This window comes from Galeopterus variegatus, unplaced genomic scaffold (assembly GCF_000696425.1).
Source record: "Galeopterus variegatus unplaced genomic scaffold, G_variegatus-3.0.2 Scaffold544, whole genome shotgun sequence".
Taxonomy (NCBI): Eukaryota; Metazoa; Chordata; class Mammalia; order Dermoptera; family Cynocephalidae; genus Galeopterus; species Galeopterus variegatus.
The window spans coordinates 340608-361909 of NW_007726655.1; the positions used below are offsets into that span (position 1 = coordinate 340608).

At 37.9% G+C, this 21302-nt stretch overlaps 1 protein-coding gene across 1 annotated transcript in view; it reads right to left on the bottom strand.

Moving 5' to 3' along the window:
• Window positions 1-2090, bottom strand: part of WARS2 (tryptophanyl tRNA synthetase 2, mitochondrial) — a 65913-nt gene extending 63823 nt beyond the window's left edge. Inside the window, exon 1 of the mRNA XM_008569920.1 lies at window positions 2013-2090. The gene's annotated coding sequence lies outside the window, so the exon portion shown is untranslated. The remainder of the gene's footprint in view (window positions 1-2012) is intronic.
• Between the last annotated feature and the right edge of the window lie 19212 nt (window positions 2091-21302).

A 21302-nucleotide genomic window follows, 5' to 3' on the forward strand; every position in this document is an offset into this window, starting at 1 on the left:
AACGGGACTGCAAGCCTCGGTGTTGCTCCCGCGCCTCGCTCAGCCAGTGAGCGGGAACCGGTCTGTATGTGGGATCCGAACCCTCGGGACGGGAGCGCCGCCGCGCTTCCCAAGCGGCGCACCATCCAGTGCGCCACCGGGCCGGCCCTAAACTTGGACATTTTTGTGAAAAATAATACAGGCTTTTGTCTTGATACTACTACTAAATAATCAGTTACTGAGAACGTAACTGCAGATGCTCAGGTCCTAACCATGAGAGAGTGAAGAGGAGTGAGAAATGCATGAGCCGGGTGGAGCACGGCTGTTTTGTGCAGACAAGCAGAACCCAGCTGGGTAAAGATGATGCTATCGAAAAGCCATCAGTTGAGTTATACTGAAGTGATTTTCTTTATCTTATATCTTCATAAGAAATTTGTGATTTTTAAAAAATGCTGTAGCAGAAAAAATAGCCCAATGAGTTATCAGATGATTTATGGGACAAAATATTTTTCAAGTTTTCTCATGTTTCTATCAGTTTTAACTTCTTGGCTGACCCCCACCTTACCAGCACGGCTGAGTTAATAAGGCTCAAGTCTACTTTTTCAGCCTTTTTCTTCCAGCAGTCCACTCCATGAATTGCATACATCTTTTAGATCCCTGAAAAAGCTGTACTCTTTCTAAACTCTCTGCCTGACATGCCCTTCTCCATCTGACAAATTTCAACTTATCTTTTAAGATCCAGTTCAGACATCACCACATCCCCAAGGCAAAAAGAGTTACTTACTCTTATAAGCACCTACAATTGTCCTGTTCTCCCTCTATTATAGCATGTGGTTTTACTGTAATTTACTTTGCCCTACATATCTACTACCCTTACCCGTCAGTGAAATACTCAAGGGCAAGAGCCATGATTTTATTCCTAAAACCAACAGAGTGGGGGTTCAATATATGTATATGAATAAAGTAGTAATGAATACTCTGTGAGTTTTATAGAATGCTAGAGATGGAAATCTGGTCTTAAGTTCTAAGGCACTCAGTGGTCCCAGGGGAGAGGAAGATGAGGGGAGAACATTTACCAAGACTATTAGAGAGGATTTTAAAATTATCCCTTCCCAGGGCCGGCCCGGTGGCGCGGGAGCAACACCGAGGGTTGCGATCCCGTTGCCGGTCCCGGTCTGGTGCGGGGGTGACACTGAGGGTTGCGATCCGTTGCCGGACATGGAAAAAGACAAAAAAAAAAAAAAAAAAATTATCCCTTCCCAGATTGCCTATGCAAATGCAAGCCATCTTTTTAGTCAACACTTAAATGTCAGAACACTTTTCTAAATTCCCAATGTATTATAACTTTATTTGAATCTATAATAAAATACTCTTAGAATGATATATGCTTTCTGAAGTATTTTTATAAACCCCTTATAAAGTTACTCAACTCTCCTTACAATGCAAGCAATCCTACCTTAAAATTCAAAGTGGATTTTATGTGATAATTTCCTGATATTTTGTTTTAACAATGTACTGTTAAAAAGGCATTCATAAGTATACAGAGTTCATGGTATAAATTCAGTTTCATTTTTGACTAGTTCTGCCCTTGGATCGTGTGTCTAACCTACAATACAGTACCATTTCCTCTCGTACTGTTAAAAAGGCATTCATAAGTATACAGAGTTCATGGTATAAATTCAGTTTGATTTTTGACTAGTTCTGCCCTTGGATCGTGTGTCTAACCTACAATACAGTACCATTTCCTCTTTTCTGGAAGACAAGCAGTGTGCGCACCCCATCAGGCACCCAGGAGAAAGCCTAATCTGGCAAGGGCAGGAACATGGCAGAACTCTACAGGATCAGGATGTTTTGAGTTAAGGGATGGGATTTATGGGAAAACTGAGTTGATATGTGTTTATGTTTTTCTAATCTGAATCTTTAAAAAGAACTAAGAAACTCAAAATCAATATCAGATGTTGTGTGATGACTTCAACATGACAAATAACATCTTAAAACAAAATATTTAGAAATTTAGTTCCTTCTTTGCTCACCTGCTGCTGCTATGTTTCAAGGGGTCAGGATTTCCACTGTGACAGTTCCTAGCAACCAAAAACAACATGGAGGAAAATGCTTTGGTCTTACTAGTGTCCTCAGAAATAATGAAGAAACAGCAAACTCCTGATGTTAACTGGTAAGTAGAGGAGAAATGCATGTTTTAGTATCAGAATCATTTCAACTTTCCTTTGTTAGGAAATAGCGAGTTTGGAATATTAGTTCACTGATTTAAAATCAAAACAAAACTCATGCTCTTTTTTATGAAAGAATATTTTTTTTCCCTAGTAAACAAGTCACATTTTACTGGCCTCACCTTAAGGAGACTTCCTCTAGATACTACAGGTGCTCAATATATAATTATTAAATGAATGAGTAAATGAAAGAGTTGCATCATCACTTTCCTTTTTATTCACATAGAAAAGTAAAAGACTGAAAGCCTTTTCTTTTTCTTTCTCTTCAAAGTCTTTTACCAAAGTAAAGGCACGTGCCATTAAATCTGTAATCTTGGTGTTCACTTATCAAGTCTAATACAGGATTACGGAACACAGGATCCCAAGCTTCTCTAACACACACACTAGTAATTTGTTCAGTTTTAAATAAGGAGATCTGAACTATTTCAAAGTTACTAAAACATTCTGATGACAAGGCAGGAATAGAAAGGTACAGGTTCCTCGGGGGCCATACAAACCATAAGGATGGACCTGAATGTGACATTTCTGAACTTGGGCTAGATTCCAAAGCTACAAGCAGCAGAATGATGTGTGCTAGATCTAACAGCTCACCCCTGTCATCTAGCACTACCCAAACAAAATACTGCTACTTCTACTCCTTATCCTAAGGAAAGCCAATATATAATTTAAGGCCTCTAAAAAAGGTACCATCTACTTTATAAGGTCCTGTTTCTAAACTGCAGAATGCTGTGGCCTTAGTTTAATGATTATATTTAATTTCACCCAGGCACTCATTAGGGGTTAATAGCAGTTTAATTCAATTAAAATAAACTTTCAGTGATCACACACTAGATACCAGATCCTTCATTCATTCATTCATTCATCCATCCATCCATTCAAATATTTATTGAGCACTACCCATATATGCCAAACACTGTTTTTAGTAGTGGAGACACAGTAGTAATAAAACAAAGTCCTTGCCATTCACAGCTAATTCACTGGCCCATTTTACTTAGACCTCATTTTTAAATCTTTTGTGAACTTAAGCCCCCAAGAGCTTCCCTCCATTTATCAGGTAACCTTAGTTCTTGCCTGAGTTCAATATGTAGTACCATCTTTTCTATTTTGTACCTCCAAATATTTCCATGTAGATATGGTAACCTTAGTTCTTGCCTGACTGAGTTCAATATGTAGTACCATCTTTTCTATTTTGTACCTCCAAATATTTCCATGTAGATAACCATCCTCTCTCCTTTTTTGTTTCAGAGAAAGATATTCCTCTAAGATTAACCCTTTCCCACAGGGCTACTGATTCTGTGCTTTCCTGTGTTCTTCAGAATATTTCTCCACCACTTTTTTTTTTCTATCTTTAATCTTTATCTCTTTACCAAGTCCTTCAAATCTTTCCTGCTATGGAGAAACATAAAAAGGTCTACCCCTATCTTGGGTTATTTCTTCCTCTCCTACTCTTCCCAAATATTCCTAGGAGAACCCTATACCTGCCCCCACCACTTTAGCTCCCCATAATCTACCCCCTGCCTTAACTTCATCACAATCTGATTTCCTACCCACAGAATTACTGAAGCTTTTCTAAAACCAAAAATGACTGCTAATCCTTCAATCCGATCAACAAAACCTTTTCTGTTTTGTTGCTCTTCAACCATCTCTTTGAATCTACCAACTGATGCTCTTTATTTTTATCATTTAAAACACCTTTCATTTTCATGAAGCTATGCTGCATTGTTTGTATTTTAGGCTCTCTGATTTCTCCAATTTTGTCTTTTTTGTTTTTTGGATTTTTTATTTTCCCTCACATTTAGCACCTAAATAGGCCCTAAAGCAGCAGTTTTCAACTTTTTGTTTGCTGTGACAGATAATGTTCACTGAAAAGAGAGCCTCCTTTCTTTACCTGTTCTTGTCCCCCATTGGGTCAAAGAATTGCTCATAAAATTGATCAGCTTCGAGCACTGTGATTGGGCCTTGTTTTCTGCCAGAGGAGTCCTGCCCTTCCTGTCATCCCTGTCGGCCTGCCCTAGGCCTGGCTCCCTTCACCGTCTCCTCACTCAGGAGCTCGAGCTCGTGTCTTCCTCCCTCTATCTCAGGCAGCTAGTAATTCACATCACAACATTTGAGTCTAGGCTGAGATAAAGTCTTGGGCATAGTCGAGTTTACCAGAGCTATACATTAGAGTATCGGGTCCAAGCCGAGTTGATATTAAAATAGTATTTTAATCATCATATGCCTCTGTCCCCATACATATATCTCCTTTGGGACCTCCTGGAGAAGGAAACTTGGGGTTTGAAGAATTTGTGCACTCCTGGAACTCCAGGCCATAACGTCATCTCTTTTCTGCTCTTCACTTTATTAGATTAAAAAAATGTCAAATAGGGGCCGGCCTGGTGGCGCACTGCTACAGTGCGCCGCTTGGGAAGCGCGGCGGCGCTCCCGCTAAGGGTTTGGATCCCACATGCAGACCGGTTCCCGCTCACTGGCTGAGCGAGGTGTGGGAGCGACGCCGAGGGTTGCGATCCCGTTGCTGGTCCCGGTCTGGTACAGGCGCGACACTGAGGGTTGCGGTCCGTTGCCAGACATGAAAAAAAAAAAAAGACAAAAAAAAAAAATGTCAAATCATACCTGTTTCTTGTAACAAGTCAAATAATATTGAGTTATGCAAAGGAAAAAGTAAAAGTTACTTCTTTTCTTTTTCATATTACGTGCAACTAAAACCATCAACATTAAGACTCAGGAGGGTATGCATCCATATCCTTATCAAAAAATATGAAAAAATTTATATGTAGGATAAATTTTTAAACAAAATTGGGATCATATATTACTCTACCCTTAACTTTTATATCCACTTTACAACACCAGTGACATCTTTCCAAGTCAATATATGTAGATGTAACAAATTATTTTTAATTACTGAATATTCATAATATTAGGATGCTTTCCCCCTCGTAACTAAAATCTTACAATAACCTTTTTAATGGTCTCCTTGCCTCCATTCTCTTCCTTTTGAGAATCATAGGACAAAGAAATATTAAAAATCACTGTCTAATAGCAACACATTTCTGGTGGGAAAAAAAGATGCTTCAAGAGATTAACCAACTTGCCCAAGAACACTAAATTACTGGGAGAGATATTCATTCATTCATTCATTCATTCATTCAACAAATATTTGTTGAACATTTACTATGTGGCTCTGGTATTGTAGAGCTTAAATTCCAGAAGGAGACATGCAAAAACCAAGAAAACAAATAAGCATGATGAATACAGTACGTGATTGGTGTCATGAAGGAAAAATAGGGTGAAATCGAGTAACAGATAAGAACCTACTTTGGATAGAATGCACACGAAAAGTAACTTGGAGTACATGACATTTGAACTTTTACCTGAAGAATAAGAGAGAGAGAACAAGTTGTAAAAAGAGGCAAGGTAAAAATATTCTAGGGGGAAAAAAAACAAAAAAAGAAAAACAGCAAGAACAGAGAAGAGACCAGTGTTCCTGGTGTGCAGGTGACATTTGAACTTTTACCTGAAGAATAAGAGAGAGAGAACAAGTTGTAAAAAGAGGCAAGGTAAAAATATTCTAGGGGGAAAAAAAAACAAAAAAAGAAAAACAGCAAGAACAGAGAAGAGACCAGTGTTCCTGGTGTGCAGTGATTAAGGGAAAAGAGTGGCAGGAAATGAGGTTGGAAAAGCAGACAGGGAGTAGATCACATAAGGCCTTATAGGCTATGGCAAGGAGCTTGGACTGGGAATTGATTCAAGAATTTTAAGGAGTGATATAATCAGATTTACATTTTACAAGGATTACTCTGCCTCTATATCAAGAAAGAATAGAAGGCAGTCAAGAATGGAAGCAGGGAAATCATTGCAGGAGCAGAGGTAAGCAATGACAGTGGTTTTGATTAAGTATTGGCAAGCAAACAGATGTGGACAGATTTGATAAATATTTTGAAGAGAATTTCAATAAGACTTGCTGATGGAATGGGTGTAGGGCTGAGGAAAAGGGTGGTTCCAAGTGTAGTAATTGGTAAAACTGGTACCTGGGGTCATTTTCTGTGATGGGAAAATCATATCAAAAGTTCTGTTTTAGACAATTTAACTTGAAAGACTTGCTTACTAGTCTTCTGTAGAATGCTAATTAGGTAGATGAAAACAAATGAGATGCATAGGGGAGAGCTGGAGCTGTAACCTTAGAAATCATCAGCATATTCATGGTATTTAGAGCCATGAAACTGGATGAGCTCAGTGAGTAAACAGTGTGTAGGAGAATTCAGGAAGTAGCTTAGGGGTCCTCCAACACACAGAGGTCGTGGGAAGGGGAGGTGGGGAAGGAGCCAGGATATGTGACTGATAAGGTGCAGCCAGAGGGGTAGAAGTGAAATCAGGAGCATGTGGTGTCCTGGAAACCAACACAAAAAAAGTGTTTTAGGTAGGAGGATGGGGTCAACTGTGTCAAATGCTAATAACTGATTAAGTAATATGAATACTAAATATTGACCACTGGATTTGACAACGTAAAGGTTATTGAAGACTTTGACAAGACAGGTAGGTAGTAAATAGGTAGAAGGAGAGAGATAGGAATAGAAAACAGTTTGTTGAGGTGTCTGTTCAAATCTTTTGCCCATTTTTCAATCAGGATGTTCATTTTCTCACTGTTGAATTTTAATAGTTCTTTGTATAATTTGGGTAACAGTCCTTTACCAGATGTGTCTTTTGAAACTATTTTCTCCCAATCTGTGGCTTATCTTCTCATTCTCTTGACACTGTCTTTTGCAGAGCAGAAGTTTATAATTTTAATGAAGTCCAGCTTAACAATTATTTCACTCATGGATCGTGCCTTTGGTGCTGTATCTAAAATGTCATTGCCGTATCATGGTCACCTAGATTTTCTCCTATGCTATCTTCTAGGAGTTTTATATTTTCATTTTACATCTAGGGCTAGGATCCATATTGAGTTAACTCTTGTGAAAGGTATAATGTCTGTGTCTAGATCCATATTTTGTATGTGGATGTCCGGTCATTCTTTCCTCCACTGTAATGCCTTTGCTCCTTTGTCATAGATAAACAGACTATATTTATGTGGGTCTATTTCTGAACTCTCAGTTTTGTTCCCTGATAACCTATTTGTCTCTTCTTTCACCAATACCACTGCCTTGATTACTACAGCTTTACAGTAAGTCTTGAAGTTGGGTAGTGTTAGCCCTCCAGATTTGTTCTTTTCCTTCAATATCGTATTGGTATTCTTGGGTCTTTTCCCTCTTCATATAAATTTTAGAATCAGTTTTTTGATATCCACAAAATAACTTGCTGGAATTTTTGTTATATCTATAGATCAAGTTGGGAAGAAATGACACCTTGACAATATTGACTTCTCCTATCCATTAACATGGAATAGCTCTCCATTTATTTAGTTCTTCTTTGATATCACCATTAAGTATGATGTTAGCTATAGGTTTCTTAAAGATGTTTGATATCAATCTGAGGAAGTTTCCCTCTATTCCTGGCTTAATGATCATTTTTATCACAAATGCGTGTTGTATTTTGTCAAATGCTTTTTCTGCATGTATTGATATAATCATGTAATTTTTCTTTTTTAGTCTGGTGATGTCAATGAATTGCATTAATTGATTTTTGAATAATGAACCAGTCTTGCATACCTGGTATAAATCCCACTTGGTCATGGTGCATAATTCTTTTTATACATTGTTGGATTTGATTTGTTGAAGTTTTTGCATTCATGCTCATGAGAGATATTAATCTTTTCTTTTCTTGCAGTACCTTTGTGTGTATTTTGTATAGGGTAATCCTGGCCTTATAGGATGAGTTAGGAAGTATTCCTTCTGCTTCTGTCTTCCAAAAGAGATTGTAGATAATTTGTATAATTTTTTCCTTAAATGTTTAGTAAAACTCACCAGTGAACCTACCTGGGCCTGGTGCTTTCAGTTTGGGAAGATAATTAATTATTGATTCAATTTCTTTAATAGATGTAGTCCTATTCATATTGTCTATTTCTTCTTGTGTGAAAATTGGCAACTTTGCTTTTCAAGGAATTAGTCCATTTTATCTAGGTTATTAAATTTGCGGGCATAGAATTGTTCACAGTATCCCTTTATAATCCTTTTAATGTACAGGAGATCTACAGTGATGTTCCTTCTTTCATTTCTGATAATAGTAATTTCTGTCATCTTTTTTTCTTAGTTACCTTGAGCTAAGGGTTATCAATTTTATTGCTCATTTCAAAGAATCAGTGTTTGGTTTTGTTGATTTTTCCTATTAATTTCCTGTTTTCAATTTCATTAATTTCTGCCCTAATTTTTATTATTTATTTTCTTCTACTTACTTTTGATTTAATTTGATTTTCTTTTTCTAGTCTCCTAAAGTGGAAGCTTAGATGATTGATTTTGGATCTTTCTTTTTTATCTAAAATATGCATTCAGAGTGCTATAAATTCCTTCTAAGCATTGCTTTTACCACATCCCACAAATTTAGCTTTTAAACATAGGCCCTATTTCTGTATGCATCCTGCAAACTTTGATATTGTATTTTCATTTTCATTTAGTTCAAAACATTTTTGAATTTCTATTGAGTTTTTTTCATTTATTCAAAATATGTTTTAAAAATTTCTATTGAGATTTTTTTCTTTGACCCATGTGTTATTTGGAAGTTTATTGTTTAATCTCTAAGCATTTGGCAATTTTCCAGCTGTCTTCTTGTTATTGATTTCTACTTTAATTCCACTGTGGTCTAAGATCAGACACTGTAATATCTCTATTCTTTTAGACTTGTTAAGGTGTGTTTTACAGCTCAGAATGTGGCCTGTCTTGGTGAATGTTCCATGTGACCTTGAGAAATATGTGTAATCTGCTGTTGTTAGATAAAGTAGTTTATAGCTGTCAATTATTTCCAGTTGATTGGTGGTGCTGTTAAGTCCTTACTGATTTTCTGCCTGCTGGATCTATACATTCCTGATAGAGGGATGTTGAAGTCTCCAACTATAAGAGTTTATTTTTCCTTGCAATTCTATCAGGTTTGTCTCATGTACTTTGACACTCTGTTGTTAAACCCATACATGTTACAAACTGTTATGTCTTCTTGGAAAATTGCCCTTTTCATCATCATGTAATGCCCCTCTTTTTCCCTGATAACTTCCCTTGCTCTGAAATCTATTCTGTCTGAAATTGATTAGCTAGTCACTTCTTACCTAGTTCCTTTTATTTAGTGTTAGCATGGCATATATTTCTCTATCCCTTTTCTTTAAATCTATCCTTGCTCTGAAATCTATTCTGTCTGAAATTGATTAGCTAGTCACTTCTTAGCTAGTTCCTTTTATTTAGTGTTAGCATGGCATATATTTCTCTATCCCTTTTCTTTAAATCTATACGTGTCTTTATATTTTAAGTGGGTGTCTAGTAAACATAGTTCAGTTCTGTTTTTTGATCCATTCTGACAATCTGTCTTTAAATTGGTCTAAATAAGGCCACTGACATTTAAAATGATTATCAGTATAGCTGAATTAATACCTATCATATTTGTTACTGTCTTCTATGCCTTGCCCTTGTTCTTTGTTTTCTTTTTTGTCTTCCACACTTTTTTCTGCCTCTTGTGTTTTTAAATTTCTTTTCCTTTTTTTTGGTGGCTAGCCAGAATAGGGTGCAATTTGTGTTTTTAATTGAACATTTTATATGATTCCTTTTTCTCTCCTTTCTTAGTATATCAACTATACTTCTTTTTATAAAATTGTTTTTAGTTGTTGTCCTAAATTTTGCACTATACATTTACAACTAACCCAGGTGACTTTGAAATAACACATATTGCTTCACAGGGTGGTGCAAATACCTAGTAATAACAAATATTCCTGATTCCTTCCACCTATCCCTTGTATCTTTGCTGTCATTAATTTCACATATATAAACACATATATATATATGCATACATAATCAAATATATTGTTGCTATTATTTTAAACAAACTTTTATATGGTAGATCAATTAATAAGAAAAATAAAAGTTTCTATTTTTACTTATTGTCCAATGCTCTTCCTTTCTTACAAATCCAAGTTTATAACTGACATTATTTTCCTTCTCTCTGAAGAATTTCTTTTAACATTTCCGGCAAAGCAGGTCTCCTGGTGACAAATTCCCTCAATTTTTGTTTATCTGGAAAAGTACTTATTTCTCCTCCACTTTTGAAGAATAATTTCACAGGGCACAGAATGCTAGATTAATGATTTTTCCCCCCAACACTTTAAATATTTTATTCATTCTTTTCTTGCTTGCATGGTTTCTGAGGAGCAGTCAGATATACTTCTTACCTTATCTTCTATACATAAGGTGCTTATTCCCTCTGGCTTCTTTCAGGATTTCTTTATCTTTGATTTTCTTTTTTTTTTGTCCTTTTTTGAGACCGGCCGCACCGTGCTCAGCCAGTGAGCGCACCAGCCATCCCTCTATAGGATCCGAACCTGCGGCGGGAGCACTGCTGCGCTCCCAATGCCGCACTCTCCCGAGTGCGCCACGGGCTCGGCCCTATCTTTGATTTTCTAATGCTCGAATATAATATGCCTACATGTAGGGCTTTTGTTTTTGTGTTTGGCATCTGTCCTGCTTGGTATTCTCTGAGCTTCATTGATCTGTGGTTTGGTGTCTGACACTATTATGGGGAAATTCTCAGTCATTATTGCTTCAAATATTCTGTCCCTGTCTCTTTTTTTTCTCCCTTTGGTAGTCCTATTACATGTATGTTACACCTTCTGTAGTTGTCCCATAGTTCTTGGATGTTCTTTTCTTTCTTTTTTGCCTTTTTTTTCTTTGCTCTTCAGTTTTGGAAGTTTCTATTTTTATATCCTCAAGCTCAGAGATTCTTTGATCAGACATGTACAGTCTACTAATAAACCCATCAAAGGCATTCTTTACTTATGCTACAGTGTTTTTGATCTCTAGCATTTATTTTTGATTCTCTCTTAGAATTTCCATCTCTCTGATTATATTACCTATCTGTTCTTTCATGCTGTCTACTTTTTCTATTAAAGCCCTTAATCATAGTTTTAAAATTCCTGGCCTGATAATTCCAACACTCCTGCCATACCTGATTCTGGTTCTGATGCTTATTCAGTCTCTTCAAACTGTGGCTTTTGCCTTTTACTAGGCCTTGTAATTTTTTGTTCGAAGGTGAACATAATATACTGGATAAAAGAAACTGTGGTCAATAGGCCTTTAGTGGTATCATGGTAAGGTGTATGGGGAAGGACCTATAATTAGATCTGTCATTTGGTGAGCCTGTGACCCTGGGCTGTGAATTTCACAAGTGCTTCTCAGTTATCTTTATCATACTCTCCCCCTCTTAGGTGGGGTAGGATAGATAGAGGAGGCTGAAGTTGGGTATTTCCCTCCCCCCAGGTGGGGAAAAAAACAGTAGGTTAGTCTCTGGTAAAAACAGTTTTCCTAGTGCAGGCTTTGTTAAGAAGAATGCTCTGGTGTATTTCACAATGTCTCTATTTCCCCTCTCCCTGCCAAAGCATTAGGGGATTTTTCTCTAATATTTGCTGTGAGAATCTAGTAGAGCTCCTGGAGGTAAAACTCACAAAAATGTGCCCCCCCCTTTCATGACTGGGTCCCCTAGAGATGTTAACTCTCTGAATTGTCCACACTGAGCCCCCAGCAATTCATCAGTTACAGTTTAGGTTTGCCACCCCATCATGGGTTCCCAAGGAGGTTTCTGCTCAGAGGATTCTACTCTGGTAAAGTATGGCTCTCTGTATCCAAATGTCTGTCCCTCCAGTTTGAGGGGGTAACAGTTTGCCCTGTGACCTAACTTCTCTGACAGATTTAAGAAGAGTTGATGTTTCAGTTCGTTCAGCTTTTTACTTGTTGGTAGGATGAAGTGAAGACTTGTATTCTAAGTTCCTTACATGCCGGAAACCGACAATTTTTTAAGGGAGGTTTATCATGAAAGGCAGCTGAGAAGTAGGGCAACAGTTAAATGGAGTTATAACCATAAAACAACTTGGGAAATATCGGAGCAGTTTGAATGATGATGAGAAATATCCAGAAGAGAGGGAGATATTTATGATGAAGGAAAAAAAAGTAAGAATGTCAAAATAGCTGTTAAGTCCCTCAGAAGTCAGCAGAGAGAGGATTGAGAGCACAGATGGATTGAGTGACCAATGTGAGAAGGAGGAACATGCCTTCCATTGTGACTTGAGATGACAGAGAATACAGGCAAGATGCCAAAACAAAAATAGGGAGTTCATGTCTCATTCTATTTTTTAATGAAGTATGAAGCGAGAACATTGTCTGTTTGAAAGGTAAGAGAATTTCAGGAGTAAAAATAACAGAGTCTCAGAGAGTGGAGCAAATCAACTTACTAGAGAAACACAGTAGCCATGCAATAGTAAGTGCCCATTTCCAGTTAACTAACTTCTGTGTAATATTCTGCAGTCATGTTTGGCTGCTTGAGTATAAGTGAGAAGAAAGTGAAGAGTACATTGGGCTTTGCTGAATGCATACAGCAGAGGAAAAGACTGCAAAGGGACTGAGAGCATTTGCAAGGGAGTGACTACAGTGACTGACCATGAGGAGTGTGGTGACGAATCACGAAGAAGGAGTCAGGTAAACAGATGAGGGGACATGATGAGGTTGAAACATAGTTGCAGTGTGAGTACCCGATGAAGTGAGCTAGAGATTAGTAGGAGGAGTTTAGAGATTAGAAGGCTAAAAGGTATATTTGTGAAGCTGTGCTATTGTTGTTGATGACAAGATCTAGAGTTGAAGCCATGTGTACCACACAGAAATTTTTACTGTATGCAACAAATTAACTTTGCCTAACTAAAGCAGAAAAGGCTAGGTAGCAGAAACAAGCCAGTCAGGATGCTGCCACTGGCCTTGTACATTGCTGGGGCCTAGACCACTGCTACCATAATCACATCCTCTATCCTTCTTCTCTAGCTGCCCCTTGCAAGATTCAAAGGCCCAGGAAAGTAAGTCCCACTGCTTGAGCCCAGGTCCTGTGCCTTTCCTTGCTCATTCTGCTTGATGGCAGAGAAAAGGAAAATACCCCTCCAGTGACTACCATGGTAGCAGAAGGGGTCCTACCTTACCCCAAAGCTTACACCAAGAGGGAATTCTTTAAAACTAGGAAGGGCTCCAGACATAATGGCAGTAAAAAAAAAAAATTTTTTTTAAGAAAAGCAAAAACCAAAAGGTAAAAGAAAATAAATGTCTTTTCTTTCTTTCTTTTTTTTTTTTTTTTTTTTTTTCATGGGAGTGTGTGAGGGACTGGGCTGAGATCAAGGAGAAGGTAAAGGAAGATGAGAAGGTTACCATCTTGAGAAGCCAGGCAGTGTTCTAGATACTGATAAGAAAAAAGTGAACAAAAAGATTAAATCCCTGTACTCCTGAAGTTTACCTTCTAGTGGGGGATTGAGCCTCTTGGATCTTTCCAACACACTATGGTCTACTAGTACTTCAAAGCTAGCAAGACAATGATGTGATTTTAAGCATATTCCTTGCTCCAATCTTTCCTGCTTGCTAATCCCTGACATTCTTTCAGTAGAACTCAAGATCTTTTCATTTACAATATATAATGAAAAGCTTAAGATGCTAAATACTTGGTTGAGGTAAAAATAACTAAATCTGTTTATTCTAAAATATATCAAATAAGAACATCAACAACAGTAAATATATATTGAGCACTCTGCTGTGCCATGTTCTTTTCTTCTCATAACTTACTTAACTATCACAAGAAACCTATAATGTAGACACTATTAGTATTCATGTTTTACAGAGAAGGTGACCTGAGGCACAGAGGGGTTAAGTAACTCAGGTAGGAGATGGTAGCACCAGGAAGTCTGGCTCTAGTAATGACTTAATATCACAGCCTTTCCTTTGTTTTTCTTTTTTTAAGCCAGAAAGGGAATCTGACAGCAGGTAAGTCACTAACACATAGAAAGGGACAGGCTAATTTTAAAGTGGCCAAACAGAAGCTATGCATATTTGCACAAAGCTTGACAGGGATAATACTGCTAAGAGTCAACATTGATTTACTTGATTTATAGTTTGGAGGAGATTTTGTTGTTTTTCTCAGTCTAGGAAAACTACATGTTCTTCTCAATACCAAGAGTTCTGAAGGTTGAAAAGGACAGAGAGATTGGGAGAGCAAAGTCTCTGAATGATGAGAAGATGGGAGTGCTAACAGTGCAAGTTTGGAGCAGAATAAATAATAACTTTGTGGATCCCCACACCAGCCGGCCACCAAAACAAAAACAAAAATCAAACAAACAAAAAAAAATCCTTTGGACCTACTGGATAACCTGAATAAGGCACTAAACCAAGTGCTACTGTACACAACACCCCTTTTAGTAAGCCAGCCAGAACTCAGCAAGGGTTTCTTTAGCCTCCTAAGCTACGTTGAGAGATTTAAGAGTTGCTGTCATATTTGGTGTACAGCTTTAGGACCATTCCTGTCCACAAGAAAAGTAATTTTCATGGTTAGGGTTTGACAACTCTTCCTGCCATCCCATCCTAGTATAAGAGAAGAAATGGCAATTCCCTATAATTTTACTTACTGCAGAAGAAAAAAAATCATTCTTACATACATCATGCAAAGACCCAAACCAAAACCTGCTTTATCAGAACTTAGATGGCCTCCAGACACCTTAAAATGCAGCCATATGCTCCCTGATATTACAGGTCTTATTATACAAGTCTCCTCCTTAATTCCAAAGGAGGCTAGAGGACATACAACTGCTGTTACTTCCTATCCACATTTTAAAATAACAAAATGAAAGAAAGAAATCCAGCCACAATTGGCTCCAGTTGGTGTGAATAATGAGATGTGGTTGTCAGATTCCTGGAAGGCCGCCAGCCTGATCATTAGCTGGCCAGATACTAGGCCTACTTATAAAGAGGATAATGAATGCAATTTTAAATGAGGTCAATCTTAAAGAGATTTTAAATTTGGGACCTGGGTGTGGAATGAACCAATCTATGAGATACTTTCCATAAGAAAGAGGATAGATGGAGCTGAGGGGAGAGGGGGCTTCCTCAATTTTGGAAATCAAACTTTGCCTAATTAAAATATCGTCCTTTTTTGAAGTCTATGATGGAAGAATCCTAGCTTTGACAAGTTGTCAGTAATCTTTGCGATCTATTTTACTGGGATATAAGTTGTCACTGCAAAAATAAAACATACTACAAAACTGGAGCACAGACCCTGCCTGTGATCATTAGACAGACTGGACCAAGTGCTTCAAGCCTTTGATGCCCTGACATATTTTCTGGATGGTGTCCAGCAACCCAATGCAGAATAGCTTTTTCTCTACTGTATCCAGATGGCAAATGGAAGAGATCAACTTCAACAGTTTCAGGGCTAACCTTAATGGATGTGAAAGGCTGGCTCCTCTGCTAGCTTTTCAGGGATCTACGATACACAAAAGGCCTTTGAACAAAGAGGCAAATAATTGGCTTCTCTATCTCTCTTCAAAACTAAACTATGAATGTGGTAATGTGGTTCAAATCCATCTTCTGGTTGAAAAGGACAGCCAAATATCTGATCAGTTCTAATCACTGACACTCTCATGACACTCTCTGTGAAGTTCAGATGGGTGTTACTCTTAATATTCTGGAAAGCTTTTTCTCCCCCTCCAGGCAAATATTTTCACTCTACCTCTATTTCCTTCAAAACTTTAACCAAACGTGTGTGTGTGTGTGCACGCGCGTGTGTGTGTATTCCTAAATGTTTAGACAGCATCATCTTATAGTAAAATTCTCACACTCCCCCTAAAGTCTGAATTTCAGAATTGACTAGCATGACATAAGCCTTACACATTTGTGCTATTGTATAAGCATAAATCAGAATTTCACTATAAAGCCATTTGTGCAGGAAGAAATACGGAATGAAGCTCTGCCTCACTCCCCAGACAAGAGGTTTTACTTATTGAAGTACCAGAAATATCTCATTGACATAAAAGTCCTATGATGTGGATCATAAGACCAGCTTTGTAGTTAGTGAGTGGTTGAGAAAGCAACAATGATGAGGAGGTCCCAATATTTGAAAGAGAGGATTAAGTTTAACTTCAGGGATTTATTCCATAAAACATAGATTGACTTAAAGTAGGATTTCTTAACCTGTGTTTATGGACTTGTGATATTGTACAAAAAGTTTCCAGAATGTATTTTTCAAGGTAGAAGGCCCACATTTTAATCAAAGAAAACAGTGACTTCCAAAGTATAAGAACTGAGGACAAGACTTAATAGAAATGAAATTAGGCGCATTAACATCTCTAAGGAAAGAATATGTTCTCTTAAGGGGTGGGCTTAGAAAATGAAGCTCTCCTGGAAAAACCAAGGTCTTGTGTTTTAAAGAACTGCCCAAGGGAGATGGTGCTGTGACACAGGCCAGCAATATGTTGCCCAAGGAGCAGGTATGTCCCATATTGAAAATAGGTTATCAGAACTTGATTACCCTAGCCAGTGAGGTGATTCAATGAGCTCCCGTAACTGTGATTCCACGCCCATCAAGCTATCTTCGTAACTAGTGAAGAAAAGTAGCTGGTAGTCCTGATCACTCTATCCATATATGATAAGTAGGGTATGTGTGTACGTGTGTGTGTGTATGCATCCATACACACATGTTAATCTATAAAACATTTTCCCAGCTTGGCTTCCAGGATGTCACCTTCTCCTATTTTTTCTTCTACCTATCTGGCTACTACTATCTTGTCTGTTTCTTCTCATCATCCCAATCTCTTAATGTTGGAATGCTCACAGGCTCAGTACTTGAACCTCTCATCTTCTCTTCCTAAATATACTGCCTAGATTATCAAACTCAACCTCATGGCACTAAGCACAGTCTACACTGAGGATTCCCAAATGTGTATCTCTGTCTACACCTCTCCCCTGAGCTTTGGTCTCATATATCTGCCTACCTCACTGACATCACCATTTAGATGTTCACTAGGCATCCAAACTCAACGTGTTTAAGACCCAACTCCTGATCTTCCGCCCGTAGTCTTGTTTCTGTTGCAGTCTTTATCATCTCAAAAGTGGCAAATTCATTTTCCAGTTGCTCTGGCCAGAAACCTTGGAATCACTGATAACTCTTTTCTTTCTTCCATCCTACACCTAATAAATCAGAAAATCTTATTGGCTCTACCTCCTTTAAAATAAATATCCAGGCTCTGATCACTCCTCATGAAAACATCTTCATCACCCACCCTACTGCAAGCCACCGCCATCTCTTGCCTGGTCTTCCCTGCTTCTACTCTTGCTCTTCTATATTCTATGTTTAACATAACAGCCAGAGTGAAGTTTTAAAACCTATGTCAGATCATGTCATTTTCTCCACACAGAGCCTTCCAATGACTGCCCAACTTAATCCCAGTAAAAGCCAAGTCTTTACAATTCCTTCTAAGACTCTCTACAGTTAACCTCTCCACTGCTACCCTCCTATTAGACATCTGACTTCATGTCCAACTACTAAAATGAGCAGCATAACGCAAAACCAACCCAAGGTTAGGACCCAGGCTCCCCATCCTTGTTAGCTGTATGAATTTTGTTGCATGCATGACAAGTTACTTAACATCTGTTTTACAGATCTTCATCTGTACCGTCTTACAGGGTTGTTATGAGAATTAAATGAGCTGGTATTTGCAAAGTATTTAGAAAAGCATCCAAACATAGTAAGTGCTATGTAGTATTTGTTAAATAAAGAAAATGCTCATTCTCCTTCAGCTATATTGGCTTCCTTGCAGGTCTTCAAACATGCCAAGTTAGCCTTCACCTCATGGCTTTTCCCATTCTTTTTTCCTGTTCCTGGCATGCTCTTACCTCAGGTATCCACCTTGTACATGTCCTCACAACCTTCAGGTCTTTCATGGAATGTCACCTTCTTGGAGGCCTTTGCTGACCACCCAAGTTATTACAGCAATATCACTTGGTAGTCCCAGTCTCCTGTGCCTGCTTTATTTTTTCTCCATATCACTTACTATCTTCAAATCTTCTATATATTTTAATTACAGTAGTCCCCCCTTATTTGCAGTTTTGCTTCCTGCAGTTTCAGTTTCCCACAGTCAACTGCAGTCCAAATATATTGATATTTTGAGAGAGACCATATTCATATAACTTTTATTACCGTATATTGTTATAATTGTTCTATTTAACTATTAGTAATTGTTGTTGATCTCTTACTGTGCCTAATTTATAAATTAAACTTCATCATAGGAGTGTATGTATAGGAAAAAGCATAGTATATATAGGATTCTGTACTATCTATAGTTTCAAGCATCAATATAACTTTTATTACCGTATATTGTTATAATTGTTCTATTTAACTATTAGTGATTGTTGTTGATCTCTTACTGTGCCTAATTTATAAATTAAACTTCATCATAGGATTGTATGTATAGGAAAAAGCATAGTATATATAGGATTCTGTACTATCTATAGTTTCAAGCATCCGTTAGAGGTCTTGGAACATATCACCCATGGATAAGGGGGGACTACTGTCCTTGTTTCATTTTCCGTCTCTCCTAGTAGAATGTAAGATTTTTGTCTGTGTTCTCACTAGTCTCTCTCCAACATCTTGCACATAGTAAGTGCTCAATAAATATTTGTTGAATAAATCAATACCTATAGAATATTTATGACTTTATTACTCACATGAACTAGAGATGAGAACAGAATTCAACAGGTAACATATCTAAGTAATATTCCACTGAATAGTCTTTTAATAGTTCAGAAGACACTGGGTATAAATGGTCCAAAATATCCTACATGACCACATAAATAGGAGAAGAATAGATTTTTATACTTATTCAGCCCTTTGTTGTTATCTTTTCACTTCTTGAATACTCTCCTAAATTGATAAAAGGCTTAGAAAGATGGCTGTCTTTCTACCCTGACTTCCACTGCACAAGAGAGTTCAATTGCAATATCGGGTATACTAAGCATCTAATACACTACCAGTCAATACATTTGTTTGACCTCTCCAATTTCCACCTTTTATTCCCATTACATACCCTGGAACTTATCACCATACAGAATTTCTCCATTTTTGAGAAATCACAAATGTCAATATTCTACTCAGTCTGCAACCTTCCACCTTTCAACTCTTTCATGCTTTCATTACTACTATACCTGCTCTTCAAGCTCATTTAGAAATCAGAGCCTCTGATTTCATTTTTTTCTGGTACAGCAGTCCCTATCTGTCCTGTTCTCTTCCCTATCCACCCTGGTCCTACGGTCAATCACGTGGGCTATGCTCTCATGAGCAACCTTATGTCCCAACAACCAAGCAACATTCCAACCCTGGATCAAGGCTAGAGAGTTCATTCTTCACTTATATGCCTGACTGAGTGGTTTTGGTAAAAAAAAAAATCTCAAAACAATACAGAATCTACTTAAGTATCTAATTTATAGTTTGTAATTTCAATTAGGCTCTCAACACTGCTTATCAAACTCTTTTTTAAAATTTACATGATACAAGGGCTGGCCTGTTAGCTCAGTTGCTTAGAGCACAGTGCTTCTAACACCAAGGTCAAGGGTTTGGATCCCTGTACAAGCCAGCCACCAAAAAAAAAAAAAAAAAACTTACATACAAAAAAAACTTACAACATACCTGGTACTGGTCTAGATTCTTACAAATATTAACCCATTTAATCCTCATACTAACCCTCTGAGGTAGATACTATTATTGTCCCCATTTTACAGATGAAGAAATTAAGGCACAGAAAAGTTAAGTGAGTTGACAAGGTCACACTGCCAGTAAGTGGTGGAGCTTACCAGCTCCAAACCCTGACAGTCTGGCTAACTCTATGCCCTTCTTCTTCTTACAGATGAAGAAAATGAGGTACAGAGTGGTTCAGACTTGCCCAATGACACCTAGTTATCAAGTGGAAGAACTTGGAAATGAATGCAGAGAATCTGACTTCAGAAACCATACACGAACCCACTAACCTACACCATCTCTTCAGGACTAAAACCTCCTGAGAGAATTATGCCCAACAAGTTTTGTAGTTCTTCCACTTCCCATCCCATTCCCAGCAAACTCATCTAGACACACACCCATCTCTACCTTTCTCCCATTCTCAGAGTTGATCTGCCTGTCCTGGTGTTCAATCATTTCCTCTGGATTGCGTTTCTTCTGTTTATCTCTATCTCTTTCCTGTATCTTCAACCACTGCACCCTCACTGTTCTTATAATCATACTCACCTCTTGTCTCACTGTAATAAGCCTTCTGCACCAATAACTCTTCTAAAGCTATTGTTGTTAATATCATCAGTCATATACCAATTGTAAACTCTAGTAAATATTTCTTAGTCTTTACCATACCACTGTCTTGCTCTTCATTTCTTCTTCTTTAAAACTCTCTATGCCCTTGGAATCCTTAGATCTACACTCTAATGATTCTCCTCCCACCCCTGTGTCCTTTTGGGATTCTTCAACTCTGGCCTGTCCTCCAGAATTTGAACCCAGCGAGGTTTAAAAATCCCTAATTTTTAAAATTCGCCCCCCCCCAAATTTTGTGCTTTTCTTGATGACCTCCCTGTAGAAGACACAAAGTTGAATGCTATTCAGCTGACAGTAATCCTGTCAGTGGACATGGCTTTACACTCCTTCCCAAGGACCCAATGCTCTCTCTCTCCATTCCTTCTAACATGTGGTCCAAATGGAAGCTGGCTGACCTTATATCCAGAGGTGGGCATTTGACTTTCAAGAAGATAGTTATCATGGAAGCTTGACCAAAAAGTCTACCAGTTAGACAGAAAATATGACTATATGACAAGCTGTGTCTTTACTTTAGTCACAGATACATTAACATATTCTCAATCAAAATTAAGGACACATGGTCTGCTGAAGAATTTATGTTCCATTTTAGAATGTGAAAAACTATGTGGGAGATGTCATGTAGATGCTGAAACATTGGAATTCCCAAGACATTTAAAAAATTGGGGGATACGACTGATCCTGGATTTTACAAGATGTCAGGACAGTGCAGTCACAGACTACACTGAACAATGTTTGTGCCCTCCCTCTCCACTCATATGTTGAAACCTAATACCCCAAAAATGTGACGGTATTTGGAGAAGGAGCCTTTGGGAGATGATTAGG